This window comes from Lichenostomus cassidix, chromosome 13 (genome assembly GCF_008360975.1).
Source record: "Lichenostomus cassidix isolate B80296 chromosome 13, HeHo_3.0, whole genome shotgun sequence".
Classification (NCBI taxonomy): Eukaryota; Metazoa; Chordata; class Aves; order Passeriformes; family Meliphagidae; genus Lichenostomus; species Lichenostomus cassidix.
Genome location: NC_139494.1, coordinates 15924247 through 15946560, shown reverse-complemented (window position 1 = coordinate 15946560; position 22314 = coordinate 15924247). Strand labels below are relative to the sequence as shown.

Here is a 22314-nt window from a genome sequence, read left to right as displayed (position 1 = left end):
GCAGCTCACCAGGCTCATTTCTGTGCTCAAGGTTTGTATTTTTTCCTCTTTGACTGTCCAGAGAAGCTGATCTGACAGTCAGGAGCCAGCTCAGAACAAAGAGCTGCCCTCCCAGGCAGCTTGTGGCATCTGCAATTCTGTCAAGGTGATGGGCTAAGAACAGACCTGGCTGCCAGAATGTCTTCTTTAATCCCTTTTTTTTTCCAGACTTGTAGACAATCTGAGACTCCTTTTGACTGCGATGCTCCCTGAAAATCATTCATCAGGAATTACATGAAATGGGGTGTACCTCCAGCAGATTTTCTCCTCCCATCTTTGAGGCTGCCTGGGAAACACCCCCATGTTTCCTGTTCCAAACAGCTCCTGTTTACCCCAAAATCAGCTGTCTGGACTTGGAGAACAAACCAGAGCTCCAAACCAGAGCCCTGCTGATCCCTGAAAGCTGCAGGAAGCAGAGCTGCATCCCACCAACAGCGCAGCTAAAGCTCCACTGCAGCTCACCATTGCCCCTAAACATCCTGATGGGAATTATCAGAGCTCTCAGATGCTGCTTGGGGGTTACAGGCAGATATTTCTCAATGTTTTGCCAACAAACTGATTTCTGACACTTGTTTTTGCACTGGGATGTGCCCACTCTCCTGGGTATGCACAGGGCATTAAAATGCCTTAGGCTCTTGGGGTTTCCATGGAAGAAACCAAAAATTGAAAGTCCAAAGCAATCTGGACTTTCATCATCTTAATCATCTAAACTGGGAAGGGATTGGTATGGAGAATGGGATTGTATCTGAGAGTTGGCCAGGGTGAACAGTGAACTCATCCTAGGCTCAGTAAATGGAATAATTATACCCAAATTGCCTTTCATAATTAAAAAGATACAACAAATGAATCAGATCTCATCTTCAAACGGCGTTAACCTGAACGCCAGGGTTTGAGCACTGCTGAAGGAAATGGTGGTTATCAGATTAATGGCAAGTGCATTTTCAAGCTGATTAGCTAAAAGCCCAAGAAAATGGAAAAAGAATCAGGCTGCTATTTAACAGCACGAGCTGAGCATTGCCATACCAGTAAATAAGAGGTAGGATAATAAAATCCTCATTAAGCTGCTGAGGCCTATTTGGTTTTGTTTTCTTCTTCAGGAAATGTTTTAACTCTGCAAACAAGCAGGAGGAAAACTGGGGTTCACGCAGGCTTTAATTGCCTGGGGATGCTCTGCCAAGTCCAAGTGCTGCTGAAAAGTTCCTCCTTGCCACACGCCCTGGCTCTGGCTGATCTTTCTGGATGGATCAGAGAGGCATTCTGGTGTGTGCTTTGGCAAGCATCCCCCTGATCAAAGCCAGGGTTTGATTTTAAGTTTGGCTGGCTGAGGGGAGGCTGTGCTGAACTCCTGGTGGAGGCAATGCCTGGGGAGCTGAGGGCACCTTTGGAATCAACACCTACTCCTTCATCTCAGCAGCAGGAAGAGGTTTGATTGTCACCTGGTGCTGAGGTTGGTGACAATGATTTAATACTTTGGGGCCTGGAAGGCTCAGCTGGAATCACACCCTGCTTGTTGCACAAAAACCTGCTGGGCAACAGCTCTTCACTTCCAAGTTTGCAGTCCTGGGCTCAGTTCTGCAGAAAATCTGTTGTTGCTGTTGAGCCGCTAGCAGAGAAAAAAGACCTGGATTCTCAGTGTGGCATAAAAAAGAGAGCTTTTATTATTTAATTCCAACTTATATAGATTTTTCAGAGGTCACCCAGATTGGTCAGTTCGAAGCCTCCCCCTAGGCCTGACTGGCCAGGCCTGAACCGTCCACATCCAAGAAACTGTTTTTAATAACATCCAAACTTTATCTTTGTTTATAAAACACAGGCAGAAAAGAGAAAAAGTTCCCATGAGCAAGGTCTGTGCTAGCCACAATCCGTGCCTTGCTTCTTTGTGTGAACCTGCCCACAGTTAAATGTGGATAAATATCTGCAGGACTGAAATGCAGATGTACAGACCAGGCAGAAGAACGAAGGAGGGGGGAGAGTTATCCTCATTTCACAGCCGCCCTGCTCTGCTGCCTCTGAGTTTATCTGTGCACAAGGCCAGCATAAATCAGCCCTGATGTGGATCAGATGTGTCCTGCTGGGCAAGCAGCAGAGCACAGATCGAAGATTAATGATCACCAAGGCACAGAGCTGAGCCCCTCTGCCAGCAGAAGATGAAGCATCCTCTGGGGAGCTCTGTCTCTCTCTGACAACACTGGGAGCCTCAGCAGAAAGCTTGGACCAGACAGCTGATTTGAGATAACTGCAGTTAGGGCAGATGGATTTCCCTCCAGAGAAGGTAAGTGACCTGATCGAAATCAAACAGGAAGTCTTTAGCATAAATTAAGTCCTGCAATCAGGGAAAATCCAGGAAAAGGAGCTAAACTGATGGGCAGCGTTTGGGGATTTGGATGAAGGGTGGGTTTGGGTTTTTTTTTTTTTCTTTTGTGATTGAAAGATTAGTTTGATCAGAAAGATCAAGCTTGATAAAGTATGATTTGCAGGCCTCTGGTAGCAGTAATGTTGGTTTCCCAGCTGAAATGGCCAAGCCTGAGCAGTGGGAGGACACAGAAATAATGAGCCACAATTCACTGAGCATTGACTCTTTTCTTGCCTGCCAGGATTGCTTCCTTCAGTTCCGTGCTGCTGGAGAGCCTTGGTGTAAATGAGGAAACATTTGACACCACATTCTTCTATTTTAGCCTCCTAGGAAATGGATGGGAAAAAAGACCAGCTGGTTTTCATAGCATATCCCTAAATTTTGAAGGCACTTGCAAAAGTTTGGCTCAGTCCCCTGTGCCCTTTTAGGAGACCTCGACCATATCTGTATTTAGGAAAAAAACAGATGGAGAAGAAAACTGACCCATGACACTCCTGGTGTCCCCATGTCACTGCTGCATCTGTCATTTATTCTGTCATTTATTCCATCATTTATTCCTCCTTCTCTCCACAGTCTGGCCAGAAGGAAAACCTTATATTCCCATTGAACCCTCCAGCTCTCCAACAAAACAACTCTCAGACCTCGTGGACACTGGAAACATCCAAGTTTGCTATAAATTTGGCCCAAACTGCAGAGGCACAAAGCCAAGCCCTTTTGCAGGTGAATGATGAAGGATGCTGTTTGCCTTCAGCTGCCCCAAGCCAGTTGTTTCCCTCAGTGCTGTTGCACAGAATGGGATGTTTTACACTCACTCCTGCTATTCCCTCCTCGCTCTACCTTTATAGTCTGAGCATTTAGATAGAGTTGAAACCCATTATACTTCACAGCAGTTTGAACACAGGTCCTTGAGTTGATTTATCTCCTTTATCCCCGTGCTGTTGGGTTCTCTTCACTACTTCACTCATATCTCCCTGTTTTTCCGGCTACAGGATGTGACTGGTGTCTGAATTGTAATTTTCCGTGCTTTCAGGCATGGTTAAGGCACAATAAAATCCTCCTGCTGTGTTTAGATCAAGGTGAGTGAAGCTAAAAATAGTGGGTTTAGAAAAAAAATAAGCTTTTTTTTTTCTCTCTCTCTTTTGATTTACAGTGCTGAGCATGTTTATATTTTGCTGAGGTTTTGAAAGTGGTTTTAATTGGGTACAATGCTTTATGGCTTTGACACTCTTTCTTCTCCAGCACTGAAGGTGTCTCCAAATCCAAACAGAGAGGCCACATTCACTGAGTCAGCTGCAGCCTGGATAATGCCACAGGACAGCTGTTCACACTAGATTTTTTCCTCACTGCGTTCACTGGAGGTTGAGCTGTTTGCTTTGTGTGCTGAACCTGATGGCTTTGTCTCTTTTTTTCACAGAGTGAAGAGTTCCACCTGATAATTCACCCCAACCAAACCCTTTCTTTCTGAGCACTCAGAGAACCATGGAATATCCTGAGTGGGAAGGGAACCACAGGGATCATTGATCCAACCCTTGTCCTGCACAGACACCCCAATAATCCCACCCTGTGAATTTTCCAAACACTCCTGGAGCTCTGGAAGATTTGGGAATGTCACCATTCCCTGGGGAGCCTGGGCAGTGCCCCACCAGCCCCTCTTCAGGACCCTCAAGCCAATAAACCTCTGAGAAAGGTAAAATTTGGCACCTTCAACCAATATCTTCTCCACCATCTCCCTGCATGGCAGAGTCCTTGGGCCCTAATGATGGACCAGGCCAGAGCTCTGCCCGTGTCTGAGCCAGGACAGTCACCCCCAGGGTGACCACAGTGGCCAGCTCAGCCCTGGGCCCTATTTTGGGGTGATTTGTGCCCTTTGTGAAACCCAGTGAAACCCTGATGAGTGGCTGCTGCAGAAGTGGGGTTGGGTTGGATCTTCTGAAGGTCACAGCTGGGACCTGCTGGAGATGTCCCTTCAAAAAGTGACATCAACAGCTGCAGAGAGGGCAAAAAGCAGACCAGAAGCCCTGTGGAGCTGCCACTTGCCCAGGGAGCAGCAGAGGCTGGTGTTATTAATAGCCAGCAGTGTGTCAGGCCATTATCTGCCCTGACAGCTCTGGAGCTGCAGGCAGAACCTCCAAAAGCTGCTGCTGATGTGCTGCAAACGTTCCACAGACTCTGCAATTCTTTGTCAGCAACCCAGCTTCCCCCCGGGTGCTCTCTGGCCCTCAGACACACCCAGGGCTCTGTGGGTCCATGGGAAATGCTCCAGCCTGTCTGCAGAGCATCAGAGAGGAGCAATTCCCCATCACTGAGCCCTCTCAGCCTGGTGGCAGATGGGATTGCAGTTCTCTCTTGCAATTCTCTCCAGTTGCTCCCTCTGGTCAGGATTTTGTGCTCCCAGGATGAGGGATGTTTCCATGACTGGGCTGGCTGATGTCAGGAATAGCAGCTGGAGCTGAGAAATGGTTCAGTTTCCTAAAGATAAGCCTGGCTTAAATCACAGAATCCCAGAAGATGCTGAGCTGGAAGGACACAAGGATCATCCAGTCCCAACTCCTATCCCTGTGCTTCACCAAATCCATTTACATTCTTGTACATCAGTTAAAACTTTAATTCTGGTGAGAGAAAGTGTAACAGAGAAAATTAACATTTATTACAGAGATTTGTATGTTTGAGTAACACTCTAAAGTCTTTTTTTTTTTTTTTTGTTTCTTCAGATTATTTTTGGTATGAATAAGGTACAAACAAGGCCTGAGCAGGTTTTTGTTAAATAATAATGCACCAGTAATAAATAAGTACTGCTGTCCATAAGAAAGAGTTTACTTGCTCAATTTTTAGCTGTGTGCAAGTAGAGCCACTCAGAGCTGCTACTGTGATAAACTGAGGGGGTTTAATTTATGGAAAAATGTAGAAATCAGGATAATGGTATTGGCACAGGACACTGCAGAGAGCAAAGCAAAAAGGAGAAAATTGTACTAAAGACAATCTGAGTTTGGTTTCATAAACTTTCACTGAAGGAGGACTAGGATGCTTTTAAACCATCCTAAAAGAAGGCAAAACACCCCACATTTCCAGGTGGATTTTGAGCACACAGCAGAAGGATTTTTTGCCAGTCTTAGGCTGAGTTTCCGAGCTCCACAAAACCTTCAAGGCTGAGCTGTGGATCCATGTCTGCCTGGCTTGGAGGATATTTCTGAAAAATCAATAGTCAGAGATGCTGGAAGGATCCTGTGCCTTTTCCATGCTGCTAAAGTTTTATTGAAGCATCAAATAAATTGGGGTTTCTGCCCAGCCCCCAGGGCTGACAGGATTGTGCTCCCTTCCTGTGTTTTCCTAATCTCCCACTGATTTTTTGGGAGGCTGAGTTACATCCATGATGGATATTCTTTGCAGATCCCACCCAGAAGGCCTGAAGTTTTCAATTATTAGGAGGATCTTATCCTGATGGCAGCTTCAGAGTGAGAAACATTCTTTTTCCTGACAGAGGAGAGCAAAGCAAGGAACACAAGCATGGCTTTCAGTGCCTTTGCAGCCACCAAGCAGTGTCTGAGGAATGACTTGCCTTTTGTTATTCCAGAAACGTGTCCACAAACAAATGGAAAGCCAACGAGTGGTGCTTTGGTAACATTTCCCACTATTGATTTTTTTTTTAAATTAAATTAGTCTTATTGGTTTATAAATTTCATCTGTGTGCAATGGGCACCAGAATTCCCTTTCCTTGCTGTTGAAGTGGTGCCATGAAATTTTGTTAAAGCCTTTTTTTTTGTCACATTCACTCACACACACTTTTTTTTTTTTTTTTTTAATCAGCCTCTCCATATGAAAAATGCTCACGAAAGCCTCATGGAGGGAAAAATGAAGCTTTAAATCAGGACTTTGAAATGAATGAGTGTCAGCACTGTCTTTCATCCCATTTCTTCTGCCCCTGGCCCATCAGAGGTCACCTGGAGAAACAGGGCGTGAAATGAGGCCAATAGTAGGGTTTAGATGAATTAGGAAGAGATCTGGATCAGGTATTATCTGGTGCTGAGCCATCTCTGAATAAAGTCCAATTATCCACCTCAGAGCTGCTCATTATCTGATCACATTTTGGAGTGGATGATGATGGTTTTTTCACTTGGAACACACTAACCTCCACTTAGGTCCTGGCATTGCTGCTGTGCAGAGTGTGTGGTCAGCACAGCTCTTATCTGAATCAAAGCAGCTTCAGGAAACCTTCAACTGAAATATTTGCTGCTCCTCTGCTATGGTGTAATTTGGCTCTTTTGTGCTTTGGTAAATAACCACTGAACTCAGATGGAAGAAGAGACAAGAGGCCAGGCTGATCTCATTCCTCAGATTGCCAAATACCACAGTCAGGAATGGTTCCTCTGAGGTGGGGTTGGAAAAAAAGGGTTGGCTAACAGATTTTGGAAGTTTCTGTTTCCTTTCCTACCACACAGGTTTATTAATGACACGCTAAATGTTCTCAGCAGGTCACAGAAGTGCATTTCTACATTATCTCTGCTCTGGGTTGCAGTTTCTTCGCCTGCACAAAGCAGGTTTGGAAGTCTGTGGAGAGTTTGAGGTGATTTTCTTGCACATAAATGCACACATGAGCTTAACAAAGCTGGGTTTGGGTAGCCTTAAATCAACTAAATTTAGACAGGGGACTAAAACACTGAAATCATGCTCTCCCACCCAGAGCTGGGCTGTGTGTGGAGTATAAAATCTCATTTTTATGGGAGGAGCTGTGTCGCTGTCAAGCTGCTAGTAGAGAAAGAAGATCCGGTTCTCCATGTGGCATAAAAGAGAGATTTTATTATTTAATTCCAACTTATATAGACTTTTCAAAGGTCACTCAGATTGGTCATTTCAAAACCTCCCCCTGGGCAGATTGGCCAGGCCTGAACTGTCCACATCTAGAGAAACTGTTTTTAATAACATCCAAACTTTATCTTTGTTTATAAAACACAGGAAGAAGAGAGAAAAGAATTCTCACGGGAAAGGTCTGTGCTAGCCACAGAGCTGGTGTTGCCCACCTGGCAAAGCCAATGATTCTGTCACTCCAATCCCTCTGCCCTGGGTGAATTCAGAGGAGCAAAGCTGCTACTGAAATCTCTGCCAGCAGCAGCTCTGGAGGCAGGATGGACTCTGGATCAAAGCTGGGAATTCCCAAAGGAGTCCCAAGGCATTCGAGAGGAGGATGGCAGAACAGGAGGTGGAGACTTAGATGTGTAAGGACACTTTCCTGCCACCTGGGAGAACCTCATTCTTCACAAAATGCCAACTCCTTAATTCTTACAAACAACAGCAGCAGCCCTCCACCGTTAATTTAAGGAAATGGCTGGGAAGGATAGATTTTATTCCAACATTTAAGTGACATGTTGCTCTTTTCTCCTTGTTTTCCATGCCTGTTTCAGAGTGCCCTTCTCCCCACTGACTTTTGGGTATGTTCTGAAAGGTTAGACCTTGAGAAAGGATTGAACCATATTTATTTTTAAGCTATACACCCCACCCTTCCCACATAAAAAGGACACCTTGAAATATGAAGGAATATTTTATATAACTGCAAGGTAAAGGAGACTTTAGTTGTGTGGATTAGCCATGCCCACGTTTTTAATTCAAGGACAAAATATGAACTCTAGCTGTACCAGCTCCTTAATAGCAGAGTTTTTACGACGATAATTACATTTTTCTCCTTTTTTCCCCTCTCTCTATCCTGCTCTTTTTGTACTCGAAAAGATTTCTTTGTTTAGAATGGTAATGATTTCTGTTAGAAATTACATTCGTTTCAGCTCCTGTCTTTTGGAGTATTGATGGATCCCGTTAAAGGGCAGCTCAGCTTTGAGCAGAACTGCCTGAATTTTAATGGTACATAAAAGGATTTCTGCATAATGGCAGACTTGAACGGGGCTGAGAGAGGGAGAATTTTTTGTTTTAATCACCCAGGGGATATGCAGAAAGCCCCCTTTGGCAGTTTTTCATCCTCACGTTCCCTGTTTGGCTGTGGTTCCCATCAGCCCCGAGCTCTGCCCATCCCTGTCTCCATGAGTTTCCAGCTGCAGTTCAGGGAGAGACAAACCTCCCAGCTTTGGTGCAGTAAATAACACCTCCCTGCTGCCCTTTTTGGAGGGTCAGCTGGATGTGGGGTGTGCCCAAAACTCCTGGTGATGCCTGAAGGATTTTTGTCCTTTTTCATTATACTTTTATACTCTCTTTATATCCTTTTTACCCTTTCCCATTCCTGTACTTTTTACTCCCTGTACCTTAACCCCATATGTTTATAACCCTTGTACTCTTGCCTTGCTCAGAATTCTTTGGAGAAGACGAAACAATCTCCACAATCTCAAGAGCACGAGGCACCAACCTTGAACAGAGCCCCATCACTGGGACATGTTTTTGTAAACTAAGTTGTAACCTTTTGAGGGGAGGTAATTTGAATAAGGGGGCAATTACTTCATTTGTTAGGTTTCTCACTGGGGAATTTGAGATAGGTATGCTAATCTGTGAAGTCCATAAATTGTATACTGGGGATATTGTTGCTCTCTTGGTCATCGGTGTGCATCTGGGATCCTATTAAACCAAGGTAATACCCTTTTTCTATACTGTGTGTCAATTTTTTACCAGCAATGTAAGGCATCACTGGGTGGTGTTTTCATACCCCACACACCCACTCAACTCCAGGTTTCTGCTCCCAAAGGTAAGAGGTGCACAGGTGTCGCTGTTGAGCCGCTAGCAGAGAAAAAGACCCGGATTCTCAGCGTGGCATGAAAAGAGAACTTTATTATTTTGATTCCAACTTATATAGACTTTTCAGAGGTCACCCAGATTGGTCAGTCAGAAACCTCTCCCTAGGCCTGATTGGCCAGGTCTGAACTGTCCAAATCTTGAGACACTGTTTTTAATAACATCCAAACTTTATCTTTGTTTATAAAACACAGGAGAAAATTCTCAAGGGAAAGACCTGTGCTAGCCACACACAGGAGACATGAACCAGCAACATCCCTGACAGCCCCAGGTCTTGGTTAACACAGTGTGAACTTTGCTAAAACCCTGAAAAAGTCACAGATCCACCTGAATTTGATACTTCTTTGTGGTAGAAAATGAATCCAATCCACTCTGTGTGTTCATGTTATCTCAGGGAAGGGGGAAAACTGGGAGCTCTGTCCCAGTGAGGAAAAGGGAAAAAACAACAACCACTTTCAAGAAAGCAAAAAGTAGACAGGCCACGTGGCAAACCTCAGATTTTGAGGATCAGCTTGCTGAAGGCATAAAAATAATAATATAATGATAATACACACTGCCCTGAGCATGTCAGGAGCCTTCCTGTGAGTCTGGAGGGCAGGGAAGGGTGCTGAAGCTCATGGGGAAAATTAATTTTTTAATAAGTGTTGCCAGCTCTAGGGGTCAAGCAGGGCTCCTCATCAGAACCTTCTTGTGGGGGGAACAAGGCAGGAGAGCTGAAATGCTTCTAGGAAGGGTCTGGGGATGAATCAGAGAAATGAATAATAACAAATTGCCAGCAGCAGATGGGCTTTGCTCACGGGTTCTGGAGGAACTCAGATACGAAATTGTTGTTAATGGGGAGGGTGAAAATCTGGGGTTTTATCCTCCTCAACACAGAGGAAGCCAAGGCTGCAACTGATGCACTGATTTTTTTTTTTAAAGACTGAAAGGGGAGCCTGGAAAGCTGCAGGACTTTAGGGTGCAAAGGACAAAAGCTATATAAAGAAATGGAATTAAAAGACAGGGACAAAGATGAGAAAATAGGAAAGAACAAGGCTTTGCAGGGGGAAACTGTGCCTCAAAATATTTTCTGATAAATCAGTGTGTAGGTAAGGCTGGCCTGGTGGCTAAAATACTCTGGGGTTCCCAAGAGTTTTTAACAAATTCTCTCCCTAAATGTTCTTAAGGAAAATAAGCTGAAGGGATGAGAGATAAGGTCCTTGAGTGATTTAGTGGGTAAAAGCTGAGAGCAGTGGTCTCACACTGCAGGGAGGTTACCCTGTGTCACTCAGAGGTCACAAAAACCATGCAGAGAGCTGGGGCAATTCCATTTCCTGGGGACATGGGGTTGTTCAGGGCAGAAAAAACTAAAATGGAGCTCCTCATGGTTCTGAGGGACTGGGTGATAAAGCAGGAGATGCAATTCACATGTTAAGAAATGCAGGATAATGACCACTGTGAAAAAACACCATTAATTATAACCTCCACAGTGATGAGCTGTAGATTAGCTATTAGCATTCAGGGCAGAGATTTGGGGCTTGCTTTGAACAGCACTATGGAAACATTAGCTCAAGGCTCGCTGGGAATGAGTCAGAAGGTACAGAGAATTTTAGAAATTATTAGGGAAGAGAACATACCAGGAAATGTAATTAAGCACTGCACAGACTCCTTGGAAGCTGGGCATGGCTTGGGCTCTCCTGGGATGGAGAGGAACACGAAAAAGCACACAGAGAAAGGCAGTGAGAGGTCTGAAAGCCCCAAACAGCTTCCCCATCGAGGGGCTGAATGAGGAATGATGTTCCATTCTTTCTCATTATGCAGGAAGCTCCAGGCCTCCCACAAAATGGGCCCAAAATATTTTGAAACAAACGGGAGGTGATTTTTTTTTTCTGGCACAGGACGTGTTTGAAGTGCAGAACTCATTGCTGCAGGATTTTGTGGATACTCAGCCATGCTAACTGTTGGGAGATAAACTGGTGCAGGGGAAGTGTTCTGTGGATCAATGATAAATCCTTGGCTGGGAACAGCCTCAGGAAGCTGGGAAGGTGGACTAGGGGATGGATCAGTCTTCATTGAACCCATCCTTGAACCTTTCCCTTGCACATCTGGAAGCAGCAAAGGTCAGACAGAGAACCCAGGGCAGAGGGGACTTTGTGCTGCAGCTGGAATTCTCCTCCTGCACCTAGGGAAATTTATTTACTTGGAAGAAAGAAGCTCAGCCTCACATTACAGAAACCAATCTTCCAGGTGGACTCCAACAGGCAGCAAACAGATGGATTTTCTGTTGTTTCCTCTGGGTATTGCCTTTTCTAATTGTGTCCTTGTCTTCCCATCCCCCTGGATTTATCTGACCTCTGCTGCCTGCAGGACCAGCTGATTGCTCCCCTCAGTGATGCATGGACAACATGAAGTGCTGATTTATTTAATTTACTGCTAATTATGCTGCTTCCTAAAACAACCTGGCACACTGAGTGCAATTCTGCTGTGGTTGTTGTTGACTTTGGTGGGACTCTGTGGGGTGCCAATGGCAGCAGCAAAGGAAATGCAATGTTGTGGAACAGAAAACCTGAAGCGAGTCCTGAGCTTGTGTCAGGATTTTGTCACTCTGACTGATCAGTGTGAAGGCCACGCTGTCCCTTTTGCTGTTTCTTTCAGTTTTTCTCCCGGCTGGGTGGCACAGACAGTGTCACACACTGGGAGCTTTTCTCATTCCAAGTGATTGCAGCTCACTCAGCCCATGAACCCTTAAGAACCTGAGAGCACTTCTGCCCTCACCACCAGCCACGCTCTGAAAGAACTGAGAAAGAGGAAATTTTCTGCTTTTTTAAATGGTTGCTCCCTTCTGGCCTTTCCAAACTACAACCTCTGACACTTCATTTTCACCCACGCCAGGAAATTTCGTATATTCTGCGTTCAGGGCGAGATTTTACTTGGCAGCTGTTCTTTCCATATGGCTTTTTTTTTTCTTTTTTTCCCTACTCCAGGATCACACAAAGCTTTAGAAATTAAATCTTATAATTCCTTCACATGGCTTTCACAGTAGCTCTGCTTTATGGAGGGCAAACAGTGGGAGCTGGAGGTGATGTGAGAGTGGCAAAATCAACCTCCCTGAATCCGACTCCAAACCTACCCTTCACTTGTTGGTTTTCTGGGATGCTAATGCTCCAGGAGGTTCCTGGGGCTCGGGAAGCAGAGCCTGCTTGAGGAACGGCCAGTTTGAGAGCCAGGCTGAGCTGTCACAGCCGAGAGGGAGAGCCTGGAAAGCAGCTTTGCCTCCTCAGAGCTTCTGGAGCACGTTGCCTCTCCCTGGGGAGCTGCAGGTTACACTGATGTAGTTGTAGGAATTATATTGGCAGGCTGTGTCATTCCATTAATCAGGGAGGCCATATCAGAGACCTGAGACAATCACATCCCTGCTGTACACAAAGCACACACACACACCCTGAAAAAAAGGATGAATTGGCGAGTGATTCCGTTTTAATCTGAATTAATGCTCCCATTCAAGCCGTGGCTCTGCTCGTGTGAGGAACGCTGGTGCATCTCTAATTTCCTTTTCACACGAAATTGTCAGCATAATCTGCTGGCAGGAGCCAGAGCTGCTGAAAAGAGGACAAAGGGAAGGGCTTGGGGAGGAGGTGGGGGAAAAAAACCATCTCTGCTGTCGAGCGCAGTTCGGCTGTCACCCGGGGGGTTGGTGACAACAGACGCTGAGCTGCGAGGAGAAGGGACAGCAGCAGCAGATGGGAGTGGTGTCTGCATTGATCTGGTGGCCCTGGGCCTCTGTGCCCTCATCCCAGCCAGCCACTGCTTCCTTTCACTCAGCTCAGGGCTGTATTTGCAGCCCCTGCCCAACCCCTCTCCAGCCAGAAAAAAAAAAAGTGAATGCTTACAGCTTGTTTAAAATCCTGTGGGGTCCTTGGGTATTTTCACTGTTTTCATTGCCTTGTTCCCAGATTATTCCCTAGTGCTCTGTGCTTGCTGCCTGCATTCAAAGGAACTTTTGGAGAGGGCAGCTGCTGCAGGGGGAGTAAGATCAGTGACCAAACTGCTGTATATGTTCAGTTTACATCACCAGAGTAGCTTTCTAGTCTTTCTATTGTCTCTAGAAATGTTAATTATAATAAATTAATTAAGAATGGGTCTGAGCTCAGAATAGATGTAGAGAACAGAGGTGAGAAAAATGAGAATTTGGTTTTGTTGAATTCATTGTCCAAACAACAAGGATGGATTTCTGTTCAACTCCTCACCTCAATCCCTGAATCATTCAGATGGGCAGAGAAAGCTCTGATTTCACCTCAATCCTCTCCCAAACCCTCAGCTAATGACCAACCCTCCCTGTTTCCAGCTATTTCTAAGCACGAGTCTCCCGCAGGTGTGCTAAGAAATTCCAGAGTGGATATGAGTAAAGCTCCAAAGGGGAAATGGCATCCAAATCAAGCAGATCTCCAGGAACACCTTCGGGTTTGTGATTCAGCACTTCCTGAAAGGCTCAATTCATCAGAGCCTTGACTGATTGGCTCCACATGAACTTCCTCTCTGAAAGAAATCCCTCGCCTGGTTCAGGGAGCAGTTTTAATCTTGATATCCGTGGGAGAAAATCGATGCAGCACCTCCAGCCACGATGCCTGGCTGTCTGCAGAGTGACTGCATTACAAACCATCCCAATGAATATTTATGGGGGATGCTTTGCAGTTTTTTTACTCACTTCTAATCCCTGAGTGATGATCTAAGAGGGCTGGTGTAGCTGCTCTTCCATATGTCCTGGTGATAGACATTAATAAGCGGAATAAGGCAGGAACAGGAGCTGTGGTGGTGATGGAAAGTCTCTGAAGTCTGCAGCTCCTCCTGCCCTGACTGCACTTCACAGCTCTGCCATCCTGCAAGAGGAGACAAACCCATCCTTCAGAGGAGGAATGAAAAGGGAGGTGATGTAATCAATGGCTTTCACCACCACCAGCACTCACCAGCTCTGCCTTTCATGGTGCAGACAGGGAATTTCAAAGCCATTCCCAAGCACAAGGAGCTGCAATTCTCCTTTCCTTGTTCCTCTGGGAGAGAGAACCCTGAGCAGCAGGGTGGGTTGGAGAAGCAGCTATGCTGGGAAAATGAGTTCTTAAACACTTAAAAAGGAGTTTTCCTCCAAGATACCTGTGAGACAGTTTGACTTCGTTAACTCAGCTGACTCAGAGACAATCGTTTTTTCTTGTTCTGTGCTTGTGAGCAACAAAATTTGCCTTCAAGGGTGCAAATGATGTCAACCATTGGGCTGTTCATCTTCTGGCACCAGAAACAGGCTGTGCAGAGCCATGAAGTCTCTGTGGGCTGGAGCGACTTCCCAAAGGGTCTGAGGGTGAGGAAGACCTGTGTTGTGTTTGAGAATGATGCTGCTCTTTCATCCTGCATCATTACACTGTCCCAGTTTGCTCTGCAGGAAAAGGGTCATTTCCCATTTAGCCAAGCAGATCTTTCCCAGCATTTAGCGTGGGGAAATGAAAAAAAAAAAGAAAAAACACGCAACAAAAAACCCCCCAAAAAACCCCAAACAAAACCAACCAACCAAACAAACATAACACAAAAAATGAAAAAAAACCCAAAAAACAAAACAAAAAACCAACCAACCAACAACCACCAACAATAATAAAACAAAAAAACCCCAAAAAACAAACAAAAACCCAAATAAAACAAACAAAAAACCCCACACAAACAAAAAAAAAGGCAAAAAACCCCTCAAAAAACCCCAAACAAACAGGAAAAAAAAACCCCAGGGGATTTGTCAGGAGCAAATCAGGGAATGCTGGTGGGGAAAAGAAGGTGTGAACTCTTTCCTGAGTGTGCTGAGGTGCCTGAGTGGGGCTGTGACTCAATGCAGCACACTTCCAGGCAGGGTATTTGAATTGAGTATTGTCCTTTCTTGAGCAAGAAGCAGCTGTGGCTCCAACCCAGCCATCTCCACTGCAACCCCCACCCTGAAGTTAACCCCTCTCCATTGTAGAAATCAGCTGGAGCAAAAACCTCTTTGTTTTGCAACTCTGGGCACAAATCATGGCACAAGACAACACATAAATCGCTGTTACAAAACCCAACTGGTTGCCCTGATCCTTCCCTGTGCCAGCAGATGGAAACATTCAGCAATGCATCCTTCAGGACATCTCCTGGAGCTGCAGCCTGGGTGTGCTGGGACAGGATCACCCCCAGCACCACAAGTTTTGGTTTGACAGCCTTGATTTGCAGGATTCCATCATTCTTCACTCTCCTGCAAAGCCACATCGAGTCCTTCAGGAACAAAACCCACCCTGGTGTCCCAGCAGGTCTGGGAGCTCATGGAATGTGCATTTCTGAGTGTAAATTGCACAGTTGTGGCAACACTTCAGCCTCGTGGGACATTTCCAACCCCATATTTCTCCACAGAATATGATTTCATATTTCATATTTCTGGGTCACTTTGCCTCAGCTAAAGGGGAAAAATGTAGCAATGTTTCTCGTTTTCTGCTGGAAACCTATTTTCATGGGATGTTTTGCCCAGCAGAAAGAATTCCTCTGCCCAGGCATGCCCCTGTTTTCTTTCTAACAGCAGCTCTTGAAGGCACCACAGCAGGATGCAGAACTCCATCAGAGAGAGGAGCCTTCCTGTGATTTCTCAAGGGGTAGAAGTTAAAATCATCACAAAAACTCTGAGTTTCCCATGTGGCAGTCAACAGCTTGGACCAGGAGAAACCACAGGGACAAAGCAGTGGAAGTGTCCCAGGCCAGCTTGGATGGGGCTTGGAGCCACCTGGGGTAGGGGAAGATGTCCTAAAAATCTTGCTGTGAACAGGCTGTGCATGCCAGGCTTTTCCACTGATTGTAGTCTTGGCCATTGCCACTGACAGAATCTGCAATTTAAAAATCTGAATATTTAACATGCATGTCCTGGGCTTTTTTTGATTTCTGTGCAATCTCAGAAGAAGCAACCATGGAATATTTGCCTTTGTCTGCTTTGTGCTGTCTCAAAAATGGGTTCGGCCTGCTAAAGTTGTGTGGGAATAGCTGTGTGAGTTAGGTAGGAATAATCAGGTCCCTTAACAGATTCCACTCATCAGCTCAGAAACATTCCTGCAAACCCCAGAGTAGGATAATCCAGTCCTGTTTGCCTTCACACTCCCAGGCATCCAGGAGCCCAAATAATAGGTGAGCTCAGGCAGTGGGATTCAATTTGGTTTGGATGGGAAGAATAAGAATTAAGGTTTCTGTCTCAATCAAGGTCAAATTCTTCCTGCCATGAGTCTCCTGGAAACTCACAGCCTTGTGAAAAAGCACATGGAATAAATGAGACATTGCAGGGCAGAGAGAATCAGCCCAGGGTGGAAATGGGAATCTCCATCCTTTTGTGCCTCACCCCTAATTACACCTCGTGCCACCAGCAGCTAAGGCAGAACAGCCTCTTGTGTTTCATGGTGTCAATAAAAACCTCTCCAAAACCCTCTGCCTGTGTCCCCAGCCAGAAGTGAGCAACACTCTGCATTATTTATGAGTCTGCCCACAACACAGGGTTGAGGGAGATCTCTTTGGGGGCTCATGGTTCAAAGGGGATGGCAGCTCCCTTGGCTTTCCCAGATTCTTTATCTCAGGAGCCAGAAAGCCTCATAAATTGCAGGTTGCTTAAGCAGGCAGAGCCAAAAGGTTGCTGCTGCTGATGGAGAAACAGTTTGGAGGAAATAGGACACAAGGTTCAGCAGGGCAAAGGATTCCACTCAGCTTCCAAAAATACACGCTGTGATTAAAAACAGCTTTAGGGCTCACCCAGCAGCTCCCAGGGCTAGAGGCAATGGCAGGAAAGCCTCAGGAAGGGGTGTGGGCAGTGTGGAGAGCCCTGTGCCTCACAAACACTGCTGGTGGGTGGGACAGAGCACCGAGGGACAGCTCTGGCCCATGGGGACAGTCCTGTGCCCACAGCAGTCACAGACCTTCTGAGATGGAGCTCACGGTGAGACACGACTGGCACAAAGAGGGGAACAGTTCTCTCCTCTGTGCAGAGTGCCAGGGGATGCCAAGGATTCCTGCCAAGTCTGTCTGTCTGTCCTGCAGGAGCTTTTTGTGACACTGCCAAGCAGCCAAAGGTGTGAGGAAACCTCTGTCCCCAGCAGCAGTGATCCCACAGCCAGCTCAGAGCAGGGGGATGAACACTGTGAACAAATGAAGCCACTGGGGAAATTAAACTGCTGGCAATGACCTGGACTGGAATTTGGCTGCAGCACTGGGAACAATGCCTGGTTCTCCTTGGGGGGAGTGCAGGGGAGCTCCTCAGGGCTGCTCAGGTCACAGCCACCCTGCACTGGCACCTCCAGCACGGTGCCCTCAGCCCCATCCCAACAAAATGAGGTTTTTGGCTGGATGGGGACAGCAGGGAAGTTTAGGCAGATGGATGAGCAAAGGCATCAAGTTGGAGGCTGTGAAGGAAAATGGGATTTTTGTTTGCTGCAGCATGTCCAGTGCATTAGATTCCACGTGGGGCCCTAACAGCTTTTAAATGAGGTGCTTTAGGATATGGTCAGATGATCACAGGTGAGGGAGTCAGTCTGGTTTTAAGAGACACTGCTCATTGCTCCAGATTTCCACTGCTCAGCTGGGACAGGGTAATTGACTGCAAGTGTGCTCCTACTGCAGTGTAACGGGAAATGTGATTATTTTCAGAGTGTTGGTCGCCAATTTCCTCACATGGACCCTGAAAATAAAGCTCAGCTGCCATGAGATTCTTCAAACTTGGAAATACATCGTGTTTAGCTTGATTTGTAGGTCACGCAATTCAAGCATTAAATCCTATTTAAGGAGAATGGTAGAACCTCTTGCAGGAGACCTGCAAGCAGAGAGATGAGCTATTTGTACCAAGGGCTCTGAGCCACATTAACGAATGCAAAAAATGCACAATTTACATGATGTGCAGGCCTCGTGCTCAGCATGATCATTAAAGAGCTGCAAACCTGATCAGCTCAAGGAATTTCTGGGAGTTCTGGGCCATCTGTGTCATCCCTGTGCATAGAGCAGAAAATGCCAACACGCATTAGATCCCTGGATACACAGAAAGATCAACCCAATTGCCAATAAAGCTGCAAGGAAATAACAAAAATCTGATTCTGCTCTGGCTGTAGGAACTATTCCCTGGAGCAAGGCAGGTGGCTGCCACCAGCAGAGTAAAACCTCTTTCCTGTGAGTGGTTTTTCTTAAATTCTCACTCTTGAGTGAGTCTGTGGCTGCAGGAGGTCTCACACATCTTGGGCTGCAGGGCTCAGTTCTCCCCAGGTGAGCAGCACTGCTCTGTGCTCAGGCTGGCTGCTTCTTTCTCAGAAACTCCCATTAATATTCAGGCATTCTGAATTCCAGTGGGTTGTTCCCTCCCAAACCCTTGTCGAGGGTGGGATTGACTGGAACACTTGCACAAAACAAGCTCTCCAGGGAATGCAAAGAGCCCCTCTTTTCATTCTGGGCAGAGCCAAGCAGGGGAGGATTCTCTACAATTATCACAGAAAAGCCCCTGACAGGCAGATGTGATGCAGCTCAGGGCTGTGTTCGTGTGTTTGTGCACTGGGGGAAGATGCTGTGAATTCACAGCCGAAACCCAAAATATATGCAGAAATTCTAAATGCTGCACAGCACTTTCTGTGCTTGAAGCATGTGCTGGAGCACAGGCAGCTGTGTGGCTGGAGGAGGGGGAAATTACATTTATTTTCTCCTGACAGATCACTCCATTTTACGAGGGTTATCTGCTGCACTAAGCAAATATTTAAATAGGGTGGCCCTGAGAATATTACAGGAGGATTTACCACAATGCAGATCTCATCAGAGATTCATGGATTGGAGGGCCTGAAGATCACACACTGATTGCTATTATTGTAATTATTACTAATTCATCTTTATTATTGCAGCATTGTGTGGAGTTCCCCACTGAGGAACCCCTGGGACAGGCTGGCTGCAGTTGGGGTGGGTGAGCCAGGGGTGACCCCAAAACCATCCCACCCTGCCCCAGGAGCAGCACCATCTGGGACAAACCCACCTAGGCACACACTGACAGCTTGTCCTTGAGCTGCAAATACCCTGAAAAACCCCATTCCTCTGATTTTCTGCATGAGAAAAGCCACAGCTTCCCCTGCTTTATCCCCACCTCCTGCACGTAGGCAGGAGGGAGATGAAGCATTTGGTGGCAGAAGTGCCACCATCCCACCTGCCCACCCTGCTGGCTGCAGAGACTGGGCTGAGACAGACCTCACTGCTCAATTGTTCACCTTTTCCCTGGGAAAAAACACACCACGAGCGTGGAGCGGGAATATTTGGTGTCACCCGTGTGCCTCGAATGCCCTCTAGTGCTGCTCTGCACCCCTGGCTGGGATCTCAGAGCTGCCGACAACACTCAATTCACATTTAGCGTTTTATTTTGTTAATTAAAACGCTTATTGATGACTGGAGAGGAGCTGCCGGCTGGCCAAGAAGCAATATCCCGAGTCAAATAGCAGGGAAGCAGTTGGGGAGAGTGATTCCATCAGCAGCAGATGGGCAATTGAGCTCTGCAATGCAAACTGTTCCATCAGACTGTCCGAGGCAGTTTGTTAGGATGCTAAAGGAGCTGCCAGCTCTTTGCAGCATTAAACATGCTGCATCCTGGAGAATTCCAAGGTCCTTGATGTGTTAGACCAGTCAATAGCAATTTGTTGGCTCACAGAAACAGGCAGGCTTTACATCTTTATTGGGCTCGGTGTTAAATTAGATATCTCCCTCCCAACCTCGCAGCTCTCCATCTGCATTTACAGAGCGTTGTTTAATGTCCCAAGGCAAACCCAGCTTTCTTCTTTAAATAAATCTTGGGGTCTGAATTGTCATCAGGAGGCTTCACATTTAAAATAGGAGGGGAAAACAACAATAAGTTGATTTTAGGCTGAAGAACTCATCGCTGATACTGCTTTTTCTGATCGTAAATATTTCCAAAATAATAAACTTCTGCTTGCCCCAGAACTGCCTCATGTTAGGGAGGAAAAATCTCCTCTCCCCATTCCCATTTCCAGACTCAAATTCATGCTTGGGCAAACCCCATGGCAGTCCCACTTCTCTGGCAAAAATATTATTTTTAGTCAAGAGTTAAATATCTCATTGACACCTTGTTTCCTCAGTTCCTGCTAGCTAATCAGGCTGAGCAGCTCCATGTGAATGACATTCATTTTAAGGTGTGAATTTTAATAGACCAACTGCAACCCCCCAGTCACCCCTGGAAGATTACTCTCTGTAAAGGTGAAAATGAATGAATTTTGATGAAGGTGTTTTCATGTTAATCATATTTCTATACCACAAATCATCCTGTGTGCTCCAGGATGTTTAGAAAAGCAAAATATTATGAGATTTTTCTTTGTTGCCCAATATGACTAAATCGTGGAGATGGGGAGTAAAAGAGCTCTGTTTTAGTAAGATTATGCAGTGTATGACACCTTCTTATTTTAGATATTCTGTTCAAATAAGACTTGCTAAATTAGTGGGAAAATCGAGTATCAATTGCCTGCTGTCCTCCTTTTCTTTTTTTAATTATATTCCCATCTCTCTGTATTTTCTGCAACTTTCTGTGCCAAAGACAGTGGTTTTCCAGCTTCCTGAAAAATCCTGATTGTCATCTGCTGGCTTGTGAAAAAGAGAGAGAAATACATCTGGATTTCAGAATTAATCTACCTGCTTTCTTAAAACGAGCAGGTGGGGAAAGAAAGCCCAGAAACCTCAAGGAATGGGATTTTTTACCATTGCACAGGCTAAAATTCCCACATCTATTTAACAACAGTGGCCTCTGGTGGATTTTTTCCTAAGCAAGGGAGGTATTTGCTGGAGGATGGAGACATCTGGGCTTGATGATAGTGATGGATTGCAGCTGAGGAACACACCCTGAGCACTGGGGCTTCGGGCAGGATGGATTTGAGCCTTTCATTAATACTGACCCCATTTCAGCATGTGTTCAGAGTGGGTTTAATGCTGCTGCATCCCAAAACACTTGGAGATTCCTGGGTGACACTGCCTGAGTGTGCTCCTTCCCTGTTTCCTCCTGATATATTCCAAAGGTACTCTGGGGGTCATGGGAGTCCAATCTGGGCTTTTTCTTTTTTTTCTTTTTCTTCTTTTTTTTTCTTTTTCTTTTTCTTTTTCTTTTTCTTTTTTCTTTCATTTCCATTTCTGTTTTCATTTCCATTCCTTTTCCTTTTCTCCTTTTCCTTTTCTCCTTTTCCTCTTCTTCTTCTTCTTCTTCTTCTTTCTTCTCCTTCTCCTCCTTCCTTCTCCTTCTCCTTCTCCTCCTTCCTTCTCCTTCTCCTTCTCCTCCTTCCTTCTCCTTCTCCTTCTCCTTCTCCTCCTTCCTTCTCCTTCTCCTTCTCCTTCTCCTCCTCCTCCTCCTCCTCCTCCTTTTTCTCCTTCTTCAACATTGATTTATACCTACAGGACAGGAATTCATCTCTCCCTCCAATTTTTGCATCTCTGTTACATTTGTAAAAATTCCAAAGCCACTGGGAGACGCACTGAGTGACAAACTGCTAGAGACAAAGATCGAGAGAAGAGCAGTCGCCTTTCTTATTTCCCTAAAAACCTTTTAGGATTAGAGAGCCACCACAGCTCCTTCCTTAGGCTTGGGTTTGGCAACCTGTTCTCATTTCAGGAGCATGTGAAGCATATGCTTCCCCCAAAGTAGCACTTCCATCCCATCTGCCTCCAGTCAACTGCTCGAGCGTGTGCTTTTCCAGGGGCAACCTGTGCATCTTCTGGAATTCCCTGCCAAAATCGCAGCCCCCCTGCCTTGTTCGGATACCCAGCAAATTCCTGGGATTCAGAGCTGAGCCTTGCAAGGTCTAGGCCAGGTTTTAAACCACGAGGTCACATTGCTTTCTAACCCACGCCCTCCTCCGTTTTCAAACTCGTTACGATCCAGCAGAGCTTCATTTGATCTTATCGCTGCCGCGCGGTGGTGAGGAGCTGATCAAAGTGAAATCCACTTTAATTAGCTTTTCCCAGTGACCTGAGCGTGCTTCCCTGAGAAATCTCCCTGCGTCAGGAATCTGTCAGGAGGCACAGAGCCCTCCCAGGACAGGGAACATCGTCAGCATTCCCCCTGCAGCCTGGCAGGGATCTGGGACACCAAAAAAAGCATCTCGTGATACGTTATTCTTTCCTCAGCCAGCCCTTAATGACTGCAGCTCCAGGCCAAATCCAGGATCCTAAAACGAGGCCGT

At 46.0% G+C, this 22314-nt stretch overlaps 1 long non-coding RNA gene across 1 annotated transcript; it reads left to right on the top strand.

Moving 5' to 3' along the window:
- The first annotated feature begins 2972 nt into the window (after positions 1 to 2972).
- LOC146431382 (uncharacterized) lies at positions 2973 to 4258 on the top strand. The gene is made up of 3 exons (XR_014854834.1): positions 2973 to 3112; positions 3382 to 3468; positions 3807 to 4258. It is a non-coding gene; the product is annotated as an uncharacterized LOC146431382 (long non-coding RNA).
- The last annotated feature ends 18056 nt before the right edge of the window (positions 4259 to 22314 follow it).